The 12,230-nt window shown below is 38.4% G+C and overlaps 1 pseudogene; it reads left to right on the top strand.

The window, feature by feature from the left end:
• The first annotated feature begins 4,101 nt into the window (after positions 1–4,101).
• On the top strand, positions 4,102–5,039 carry LOC148776493 (olfactory receptor 4K13-like; annotated as a pseudogene).
• The last annotated feature ends 7,191 nt before the right edge of the window (positions 5,040–12,230 follow it).

The following is a 12,230-nucleotide window of genomic DNA, read 5'->3' as shown; positions in this document are numbered from 1 at the left end:
TTTGGGTAAACTCGGGAGTTGGTGATGGACAGGGAGGCCTGGCGTGCTGCAGTTCATGGGGTCGCAAAGAGTGGGACATGACTGAGCAACTGAACTGAACTGAACTGAACTGAATTCTTATTCTGGGCTTCCCTGGTGGCTCAGTGCTGAAGAATTTGCCTGCCAATGTGGGCAATGCAGGTTGAACCCCTGTGTCTGCAAGATCCCCTGGAGAAGTAAATGGCAGCCCACTACAGTGTTTTTGCCTCAGAAATCCCACAGACAGAGGAGACTGGTGGGCTCTAGTCCATAAGGTCACAAAGGAGTCGGACATGACTTAGCAGCTTAAGCAACTCTTGTTCTAGTGCTCCTTTAGAAGACTGAGAATTAATACATGTAATATATGTGATGTATATGGGAAATAGTTAAGTTATAGGATGCATGAAATGGACAATACATGCAGTGGAAATTATCATGAGTTTCAAATTTATAGAGGGTTTTATTGTGTATAAGAGAGGCCTTAATGCGCTCTGAAGGGTTTGGTTATACGACAAAGGAATTTGTGTAGCTAAGAAGGAGAAAACAAGCAAGGATGGGAAAAAAAAAAATGCGTGAAGAATGTAAAAAGCCATGAAGTTTCTGCTGAAAGAGATGTTGAATTTTTTCAATACTAGAAAATAGTATTGGATTGGTTGGTGAAGGGCTGACTATGAAGACCTAAGTACATTTGGGGACTCATAATATAGTTAGAAATTTATATAAGTTTTTAAGAAAACAATGATATGATGAAAACAGAATTTTTTTGGGAAATGTTAAAATCCTAAAAACAACTGCATTTGTGGGGTGATTATATATGCATCATCTATTGATGTAAAATCAAATTCTATATAGCTGCAAAAAGTTCATAATTTTTGTGCACTCATATGAGCATATCTTTAATTTTTAAGTGAAAAACCCAAGGGAAATAACTATGCGTGTAGCATGAACACTTGTTGTCTTATAAATATATACACTAATATACATAACACACACACAAACACTATACTAGTATGTTATTATTTTTTTTGAATGCTATCTAGGATACAAATGGCTTACAGTTAGTGATCCTGTTATGTGTGACATGGTATTTTTCCCCCATTAGTATAAGCTACTTTTACTTTTTAAAAAGTAATCTAAAGGAAAACTATATTTTTAACAAATATTTTAAAATGGTGATTGTTTCTGTTTTCAAAGATTCAACATTCAATTTGACATATGATTAAAGTTTCCAATTTCTATTGACTTTGCTCTATAACTAATTTTAATCTAGATCCTGAATATATAATGCATAATTCACTTATTCAACCATTCTTTCAACAGATATTTAAGTGTCATGCACAGATGCTAAAATGTGTATACATTACTTTATGTGTTTCTTGAGAGAACTGTCCTGTTCTCTTTAAATGAAGTTTCAAAAATTAGATTTTAAAAAGGATCACTGTAAGGGATCCTTAAAATACTAGACTGTAGCCGAAAGGAGCTATAAACTTTCTAGACATGGAAATGAATACCTTTACAAACTTGATGTGATTTATTACTTTATGTCAATTCATGTTTCTCAGGGTAGGAAATTGGCCAAAAGATATGTTCATATAGTGAAAAATGCAGCCTCATTTGGAAAATGTATTAAAACTATGAAGTTGTTTTGAAGAAACTGAATATACACGATTATGATGCTTTTTCTTTCTGTTTTTGATGATTGGGAGAGTAAATTGTAGGAAATTGATGGGATAGAGGCTTGGAGATGCATGGATATCCCTAGGATTCACAGAAGGCATCTTCACATGAAAATATTTCTCCCTGTCTGCTGGGTATCAATGGGGCAAAAAGAAAGACTATATTTTATTTACTGAAGGAGATTTATAAAAACAGGTAATTTAGAAATCGTTTATGACTATGCTAAAGTGTTTGACTATGTGGATCATAACAAACTTGAAAATCCTTAAGGAGATGAGAATACCAGGCCATCTTACCTGCCTTCTGAGAAATCCCCTTGCAGATCAAGAAGCAACAGTTAGAACTGGACATGGAACAATGGACTGGTTCCAAATTGGGAAAGGAGTACCTTATATATAGAGTACATCATGAGAAACGCTGGGCTGGATGAAGAACAAGCTGAAATCAAGATTGCCGGGAGAATATCAACAACCTCAGATATGCAGGTAACATCACCCTTAAGGCAGAAAGCAAAGAGGAACTAAAGAGCTTTATGAGGATGAAAGAGGAGGGTGAAAAAGCTGGCTTAAAACTCAACACTCAAAAACCTAAGATCATGGCATCCGGTCCTATCACTTCATGGCAAATAGATAGGGAAACAATGGAAATGGTGAGAGACTTCATTTTGGGGGGCTCCAAAATCACTGCAGATGGTGATTGCAGCCATAAAAGATGTTTGCTCCTTGGAAGAAAAGCTATGGCCTACCTGCTGCTGCTGCTAAATCGCTTCCATCATGTCTGACTCTGTGCGACCCCACAGACGGCAGCCCACCAGGCTCCCCCGTCCCTGAGATCCTGCAAAAAAGCAGAGACATTACTTTGCCAATCAAGGTCCGTCTAGTCAAGGCTATGGTTTTTCCAGTGGTCATGTATGGATATGACAGTTGGACCATAAAGAAGGCTGAGCACTGAAGAATTGATGCTTTTGAACTGTGTGGTGTTGAAGACTCTTGAGAGTCCTTTGGACTTCAAGGAGATCCAACCAGTCCATCCTAAAGGAAATCAGTCCTGAATATTCATTGGAAGGACTGATACTGAAGCTGAAACTCCACTACTTTGGTCACCTGAAGCGAAGAACTGACTCACTGGAAAAGACCCTGAAGCGGGGCTAGATTGAAGGTGGGAGTAGAAGGGGACAACAGAGGATGAGATGGTTGCATGTCATCACCGACTCAATTGACATGAGTTTGCGTAAACTCAGAATTGGTGATGGACATGGAACCTGGTGTGCAGCAGTCCATGATATCGCAAAGAGTTGGACATGACTGAGCGACTGAACTGGAAAGCAATTTTTAAAAAACAAAGCTAGTCAAATTAGTTTTGCAATAAGCATGGGCTTAATTAGGTGATTCTACTGCAAAATTTGTATAAGCTAGTTGCCTCAAACTTTCTCAGTTATTTTGAAGTCTGTTACAGATACACTTGCGAAAAACAACCAGTGGTCCTCTATACAGCAATAAGCAAACAAAATACAAATAAATGAATATAAACCAGAAATGAAATAAAATCAGCTACATTTGGCTGTGGATTTTTTTCACCTTTTGTACTTTTTGCCCAGAATTCTGAAGTAGGCATCTGATGTGAATACAGTTAAATTTTGAGTGAATAAGTTGTATTTTTATATATTTTTTTAAAATGTGTAATGACCACCACTAGTTAAGCTGTGAGACATTGTTGCACTGGAGCATGGAATGGAGCATGGAAAAATAAAGGTAGATTTCTCAGGAACTAAAAGCATATATTTAAACCTTAATTTATGTTTTAATTCATAGTTCTTTACCAAAATATATTCCAAAATATAGTTCTTGTGAATCATGGGTATATTGTATACATTTCTAATTTCCAGATTAAAAATTTCAGTATTACTCTGTCAATATAAAACCCACCATAATTATCTAATGCATGGTTATCTTTATAGCACGAAGAGGCGTTTAATGCCTTGTAGTCTAATTTTTTTATTTTACAGAGATGGAAACTTGACCATCAAAAGGAAAATGGCTTATTCTATGTTGCTCAATGAATAGCTCTGCTAGGTGTTGTATTGAAACCTTCTAATTCCAAGTTCACAGCCTTATAAAATTGTGGTTTCATAATTTTGTGGTTTCATAACTATTTTTATTTTTGTTTTTCAGAAATGTATATTCTGAATTCTACCATTATTTGGATACTTCTCTGGACCATTTAGTAAATCACTGACCAACAAAAATTCCCCAAAGTAGAAGGTGCTTATAAATTCAAATACCCTATCTAAATAGCGAAGTTGGTCATCAGCATGAACCACCCTTATGTAAGCATAATTTTCCTATTCCTTATTCTTACTCATTTTGATTATTACAGGATTAAGTGACAACCAGACAAGTGGATGACATGGAAAAGACAAACCATTCAGTGGTATCTGAGTTCATTTTGCTGGGACTTTCCAAATCTCAGAATCTTCAGATTTTATTCTTTCTGGGATTCTCTGTGGTCTATGGACGGATTGTATTGGGAAACCTCCTCATCTTAGTCACTGTGATCTTTGACTCATGCCTTCATACACCAATGTATTTTCTGCTTATCAATCTCTCCTGTATTGATATGATCCTGGCTTCTTTTGCTACCCCTAAGATGATTGTAGATTTCCTCTGAGACCGGAAGACCATCTCCTGGTGGGGATGTTATTCTCAGATGTTCTTCATGCACCTCCTAGGTGGGAGTGAGATGATGTTGCTTGTAGCCATGGCAATAGACAGATATGTTGCCATTTGCAAACCCCTCCATTACATGACCATCAGGAGCCCACGAGTGCTCACTGGGCTACTGCTATCCTCTTACGCAGTTGGATTTGTGCACTCGTCTAGTCAAATGGCTTTCATGTTGAATTTGCCCTTCTGTGGTCCCAATGTTGTGGACAGCTTTTTCTGTGACCTACCCCTTGTGCTCAAACTCGCCTGCGAGGACACCTATGTGCTCCAACTCCTGGTCATTGCTGAGAGCGGCCTCCTGTCCCTGGTCTGCTTCCTCCTCCTGCTTGTCTCCTACACGGTAATTATTTACTCTGTCAGGCACCACACTGGCAGTGGTCCCTCTAAGGCTTTCTCCACTCTCTCAGCACACATCACAGTAGTGACTCTGTTCTTTGCCCCTGTGTCTTTATCTATGTATGGCCCTTCAGCAGATATTCCATAGACAAAATTCTTTCTGTGTTTTATATGATTTTCACACCTCTCTTAAATCCTATTATTTATACATTAAGGAATCAAGAGGTAAAAGCAGCCATTTGGAAGATAAAGACTCGACATACAAATTCAAAGCACGCTTTGTAGATGACACCGCTGAAGAGGTGTTTGGACATTATTTAGGAATGTACTTTAAATGCATTTCAAGTTCTGTAAAACAGTATGTGTGCTTGTTAAAAAGGAAGCCTCCCTATTGTCACCCTTAATGTTTAAATGCATAATATCTACAGTCTGGCAGGTGTGCGTTGAAATCCCACCTTCACCACTTTCTCTCATGCAAATTTGAAAAAAATGAATAAATTCTCTGCAACTTAGTTTCTTTATCTAGAAAAACTTCCTCGAATGTTTCTTTTACTATTTTCAGTTCAGTTCAGTTCAGTCGCTCAGGTGTGTCCAACTCTTTGCGACCCCATGAATCACAGCACGCCAGGCCTCCCTGTCCATCACCAACTCCCGGAGTTCACTCAAACTCATGTCCATCAAGTCGGTGATGCCATCCAGCCATCTCATTCTCTGTCGTCCCCGTCTCCTCCCGCCCCCAACCCCTCCCATCATCAGAGTCTTTTCCAGTGAGTCAACTCGTCGCATGAAGTGGCCAAAGTATTTACTATTTCAGCAGGTCTTTAAGCTTTTGAACTGTGGTGTTGGAGAAGACTCTTGAGAGTCCCTTGGACTGCAAGGAGATCCAATCAGTCCATTCTAAAGGAGATCAATCCTGGGTGTTCACTGGAAGGACTGATGCTAAAGCTGAAACTCCAATACTTTGGCCACCTCATGCGACGAGCTGACTCACTGGAAAAGACTCTGATGTTGGGAGGAATTGGGGGCAGGAGGAAAAGGGGATGACAGAGAATGAGATGGTTGGATGGCATCACCGATTCTGTGGACATGAGTTTGAGTGAACTCCAGGAGTTGGTGATGGACAGGAAGGCCTGGCGTGCTGTGATTCATGGGGTCGCAAAGAGTCGGACACGACTGAGCGACTGAACTGAACTGAAACCTTGTAAAGTATATTTTATTGCTGCTATTATAGCTGCTGTCATTACAATGGTATTCTGCATTTGGAATATGCACACAGATGACACTTCACATAGTTGTTTAGCTAAGGGCCTGGCTAACTACCTTGCTAGAGAGCTGCATTTTGTAGATAATCCCTAGTCAGTATGTATTAAGTTTTAATTACCTACTTACCACAGTGCCTCCAACCATTCTGCATCTATTTAGTTAGTCTGCAAAATTCTGGAAGATATATCTAGGACTGTCAGGAGCGTGGCCTAAGGATGGAGAGAGTGAACTAAATTTGCAGTTGTGTTGTGGCATGAAAGCACTATATTAAAGGATGCACAGGGTGCTGTCGAGATGCAGAGGAGCGACATCTAAATCAGAGCAGGTTCAAGGAAGTCTTCCAGGAGAAGGCAATAATTGGAGTAAGCATTGGTTGGATAGAGAAGAAAGACATGCTGAGAAAGGGAGCTGTATAGGAGAACACAGGGAAGCAAGAAATATGACACCTTGGAGGAAGCACACATAATTTTTTTGAGCTGGGACATGGAGTTTGATAGCAAGAGCTGAGGTAGAGAGTTAGGTCAAATGCAGTCTTATCTTATAAAAGAAGACCTAAGGGACTCCTTGGCATTCAAAACTATATGATATGGAAATTAAAAGAGAAGGAAAAAGAAAGCATAGATTCTCCTGCCCCAAATAGTACATTGTACTGTTCTTATTCCAAGTTTACCTTCTCCATTTCAGCTCTATCTATGATATTCCTCTTTGCCATCTAAGCAACTAAGCCTGGAACTGACTAAAAGGCAAAAGGAAATTTATGGCAACTGGTTATGGGAAGAGATGCCCATTGTCTTTTAACTGCAGCACACAATAAAAGAGAATCATCACATTTATGGAATTTATCATAGCTATGACCCGGAAAATAAAACATTAAATACTATGGCAGCAACACATCAATAGGTAATTTCTACATAAAAGGCACATCACATCAACCTTAGTTGTTTTATACCAAAAAACCAGTTTCTGGATAAAACAATGTACATGCATATTGAATTCTATCTGGCTAGATATATCTTTTCTCTGAGCACATCTTGTAGAAATGCATCATAGATTTAGAATAGTCTACAGTCTTGTTTCTACAAGCGCATTACTGATTGATGCTTGTGGCCAAAAATTTGTAATTTAAATTATTTGTAATGTATTTTTTTTATGCCATCGCAGAGTAAAACCACTAACTACTCAAGTTTTTCCCCCAAACAGTTGCATATTTTTCCATATCATTATTTTTAATATAATTTATCCTCCTTTCACTTCGTTATGTGAAATTTGTAAACTGTTGTTGTTAGGAGGAATAATATTTTCCCTCTCTCACAATTCTGCTTGCCATCGACATATAGTACAGAAACATTCATCTTGATATTAGCAAGACTTCTCTCTTTTTGCACTTCCTTCCCTATACCACTCACTCACTATTTCTCTTGGTATGAAGCATGATTTAAAAATCATTAAGGTTTAAAAAGGAGACTGAGCATGAGGTCCTCATAGTTTTGCCCTTTCAGAGTTGCTCACACACACATGAGTGCTCTTTCTGCTCTTGGTGTTAAACCTGAGTCAGGGATTATAACCTGCCTTCTAGGAGCAGATTTGGAAACATCTCAAAGTGTCTTCCTCTAAGAATTATCTGCTCTAGAAGTATGGGTAGTTAAATGTATACTTGCCCCTGTCTGTTTAAGTATTTGTTCTGCAAACCCTCCCTTTGGGTTTCAGGGTTAAAATTAAGGGGAAATAGTACAGAGACTTTCGGAGTGATACATTCAATACAGCTTTACCAGTAATAATATTGATACTCTGTCTCTTTTCCTGATTCTATTTATAGACTGGCTCAGAACTCAGGAGGGGGAAGGGGTGATTAACACTTCTGAGAATCCTGCAATCAGTTCCTAGTACCCTCAGTTCAATCAGTTCAGTTCAGTCGCTCAGTCATGTCCGACTCTTTGTGACCCCATGAATCACGGCACACCAGGCCTCCCTGTCCATCACCAACTCCCGGAGTTCACTCAAACTCATGTCCATCGAGTTGGTGATGCCATCCAGCCATCTCATTTTCTGTTGCCCCCGTCTCCTCCCACCCCCAATCCCTCCCAGCATCAGACTCTTTTCCAGTGAGTCCACTCTAGTACTAGTATTAGGCTTTTTTCAAAAGTAGTTTTTAAATGGGAAAAAAAAAAAATCACTCTCTTTAGTGTATCATTCTGTAACTTTGGACAAAAGCATATAGTCTTGTAAACATCACAGTAACATAGGAGAGTTTCATCAAACCCCCAAATTCCCCTGGTCCCATTTGTAGTCAACCTTCTCTCCCTTGCTCTGGTCTTGGTACAAGTGATCTGTTCTCTGTCCCTAGTGTTTTGTCTTTTCTAGACTTGGATCTGGAATGACATGGAATCATATAGAAACAGCTTTTTGAACACTACTTCCTTCATTTAGCATAGTGCCTGTGAGATTCATTCAATAGCTAGTTGTTTTAATTACCATAAACCCATGTTCATTTTAATATCTATTTATTAAGTATCCCCATTACTATTCTTCTAAAATTATTCTGAAACCAATTCAGTTATTCATTGATATTGAGTAGAATACTTCTATGAAATAACCTACTGCTGGTACTGCTGCTAAGTCACTTCAGTAGTGTCCGACTCTGTGTGACCCCATAGATGGAAGCCCACCAGGCTCCCCCGTCCCTGGGATTCTCCAAGCAAGAACACTGGAGTGGGTTGCCATTTCCTTCTCCAATGTGTGAAAGTGAAGTCGCTCAGTCGTGTCCGACCCTTAGCGACCCCACGGACTGCAGCCTACCAAGCTGCTCCATCCATGGGATTTTCTAAAAGAGTACTGTAGTGGCTTGCCATTGCCTTAGGTAATTATATTTGCATTCATCTTAAACATCAATTTAGGGAGAAGGCAATGGCAAGCCACTCCAGTACTCTTGCCTAGAAAATCCCATGGATGGAGGAGCCTGGTAGGCTGCAGTCTGTGGGGTCGCTAAGGGTCAGACACGACTGAGCGACTTCACTTTCACTTTTCACTTTCACACATTGGAGAAGGAAATGGCAACCCACTCCAGTGTTCCTGCCTGGAGAGTCCCAGGGACGGGGGAGCCTGGTGGGTTTCCGTCTATGGGGTCACACAGAGTCGGACACGACTGAAGTGACTTAGCAGCAGCAGCAGGGAGAAGTAAGATATTGACAATTTTGGGCTTTTTAATACAGAACATGTTTATTTCTGCACTTATTCAGGTCTTCTTTTATGTCCTCCAACAATGTTTAATAAAGTTTTCCATTACATACTAAAACTATTAAAATTATGACATATTATTTTATTTAATTTTAATGTCATTTTCAATTGTATTTTTTGTTATTTCTGGAGTGAAGAAAGTCTAGTTTTATATATGTGTGTGTGTGTTTGTGTGTGATACATATATATTTACTTGAAATTAACCACCATGTACGGATGTGAGAGTTGGACTGTGAAGAAAGCTGATCCCCGAAGAATCAATGCTTTTGAATTGTGGTTTTGGAGAAGACTCTTGAGAGTCCCTTGGACTGCAAGGAGATCCAATCAGTCCATTCTAAAGGAGATCAATCCTGGATGTTCATTGGAGGGACTGATGCTAAAGCTGAAACTGCAATACTTTGGCCACCTCACGCGACGAGTTGACTCACTGGAAAAGACTCTGATGCTGGGAAAGGTTGGGGGCAGGAGGAGAAGGGGACGACGGAGAATGAGATGGCTGGATGGCATCACCGACTCTGTGGACATGAGTTTGAGTGTACCCCGGGAGTTGGTGATGGACAGGGAGGCCTGGCGTGCTGTGATTCATGGGGTCGCGGAGAGTCGGACACGACTGAGCGACTGAACTGAACTGAACCACTAAAATAAACTCTAAGTAATTCAAAATTTTATTCAATTTTGGGGGGCTTAGTATATAACATTTCAGCTATGATAAATATGTTTTTCTATTATTTTTCAGTATTTTATTTTATATCTTAGATCATGACATTTCAAGCACTTAGTACATTTTCTGAATTTTTTTCCAAAAAGCTGGAGAACAAAATAGATATATGCCATAAAATTTGTGAGACAGTTCAACTCCAGTAAGATTTGCTGATTTTAATCTATTTATACAATATGTTGAATATTTTGCATTTTACAAAAATAATTTAATATTTGAGATAAAAACTACAGTTTGTACTTGGCTTATTTGACATTGATAAAATTGCTAATTTCATTGGAGCTACTGTTAACATTTCCAATAGGTAGAGGTAAATCTTTTAGGTGGTATAAGAAATCTAAGAAAATGCATTTAAAGCTGGAAGTTAGACCGCCTAGCAAAAATTAACACAAATTTATAAGGAGCTTGGGAGCCATCTAGAGAGAGCAACCTCCTGTTTCTCTTCCTGGCTTTAAACAAGAAACCAAGAATTAGGAAGGAGAATTTATAAGAATGGGATGAATTCTTCCCAATCCCCTCAATAGATTCGGCTCTAAGTCCTATACCTCCCAAATAGAAAGTCAGGCTGATTATTCTCATCATTACCAAAAAATAGCCATTTTCACAGACAAGTTTTAACATTATTTTGAGAGCTTTCTTTCCTCTAGTACCCATCAGCCAAGTCTATAATCCCAGTAGACATCACAACCTATTAAGTCACCTTAGGGTGAAAAAGGCAAGTCAAACTATTAGTAGTAGCAAGAAATTATCTATTGCTTATGATTTAAAATTTTTGTAACCTACCATAGATTTACAAAACTAATTCTTTAACTTCTCAAAAAGTGTGGATGAGCCTTGTAAATTTGAGGAGGAACAAATATATATAATACTCATTATAATCTTAATTTGCAAGATTTTATTTTGAGCATAATTGGTATTAATATGTCCCAAGAAAAATAGGAATTGTTTAAGGCTGCTATGGAAAGAGTGGTCAAAGGTAATTCTTCAGTCAGTATTCAAAAGACAGATTTTGAAAAATTAATAGAATTAAAATAATTTTTAATTAAAAATAATATAATGGATGAGAAACTAAGTAAATAACTTGGCTATCTCAGTATTATTAGCTACTTGATGATTTTATCCCCATTTTTATATATGAGGGAACTGTCACAGAGGGGCTTTATAATTTATCTAAGTTTCCATATCTAGTAACTAAAGAACTAAGATTCAAACTCAGTCTGTTTTTAGACTCCATGCACCTCTTTATAATTCTTATGCTACCTCTACCTTTAACCCAAATTCTGGAAACCATATTTATAAACAACCATTCCCAAAATCCTGAAAGAGTTTAAAAATTAACAGAGGGAAGTTGGGTCCATGGACAAATAATTTATTTTCCTTTATACTCAAGATTTTTTGAAGTGATATTGAACACTTCAACTGTAAGACTTGCCTGTTCACAAGTATTGAGGTTTTGAAATTATCGTATATAATAAATATGACGAAATTTTCAAGTAGTGTTGATTGTAAAAAGCTAAACAGTAAATAGTAAATAATTTATAATTTTGCCATAGAGAGAGGTGTAGTTGGTAGAAAAGCATTTTCCAAAATTCATGTCCACCTGAAATCTCAGGATGTGACCTTGCTTGGAAATAGTGTATTTGTGGATACAATAAAGATATTGGTATAAATGAGGTCATACTGGATTAGGGTGGTCCCTGAATCCGATGAATGTGCCCTGTGGAGACAGAAAAGGACACACAGTTACACAAACGAAATTCCATGTGAAGACACAATAGGCAGAGTTTGGAGTTATGCTGTCACAAACCAAGGAACACTTGGAGCTGCCAGAGCTGGAGGAGGCAAGAAGGGATCCTTTCCTGGAACTGTCAGAGGGAGCATGGCCCTGATGACATCTTTATTTCAGACTTCTACCTACTGGATGTGGAACAATAAATTTCTGTTGTTTTAAGCCACAGTGCTTGTAGCAATTTGTTATCGTAGCCCTAGGAAACTAATACAACCAAGGAAACTTACTTCATGTACTAGAAAAAAATTAAGGCTAAATACAAAGCTGCACCACCAAATTAACATGAAAATCAGATTTTGAGTGATGCAAATTGATGGCAAGAATGTGGAAATATAGGACTCATGCAACATTAGTGGGAGAAACCAGTTTGGAGAGAATTGTGGCATTATTTATTGGACAAGGGAATGGTAACCCACTGCAGTATTCTTGCCTGGAGAATCCCATGGATAGAGGAGCCTGCTGGGCTACAGTC

Source organism: Moschus berezovskii, chromosome 9 (genome assembly GCF_049115385.1).
Source record: "Moschus berezovskii isolate FMDL1 chromosome 9, NW_MosBer_1.0, whole genome shotgun sequence".
Classification (NCBI taxonomy): domain Eukaryota; kingdom Metazoa; phylum Chordata; class Mammalia; order Artiodactyla; family Moschidae; genus Moschus; species Moschus berezovskii.
The sequence above is the reverse complement of the archived record's forward strand: the minus strand, read 5'-3'. Positions and strand labels throughout refer to the sequence as shown.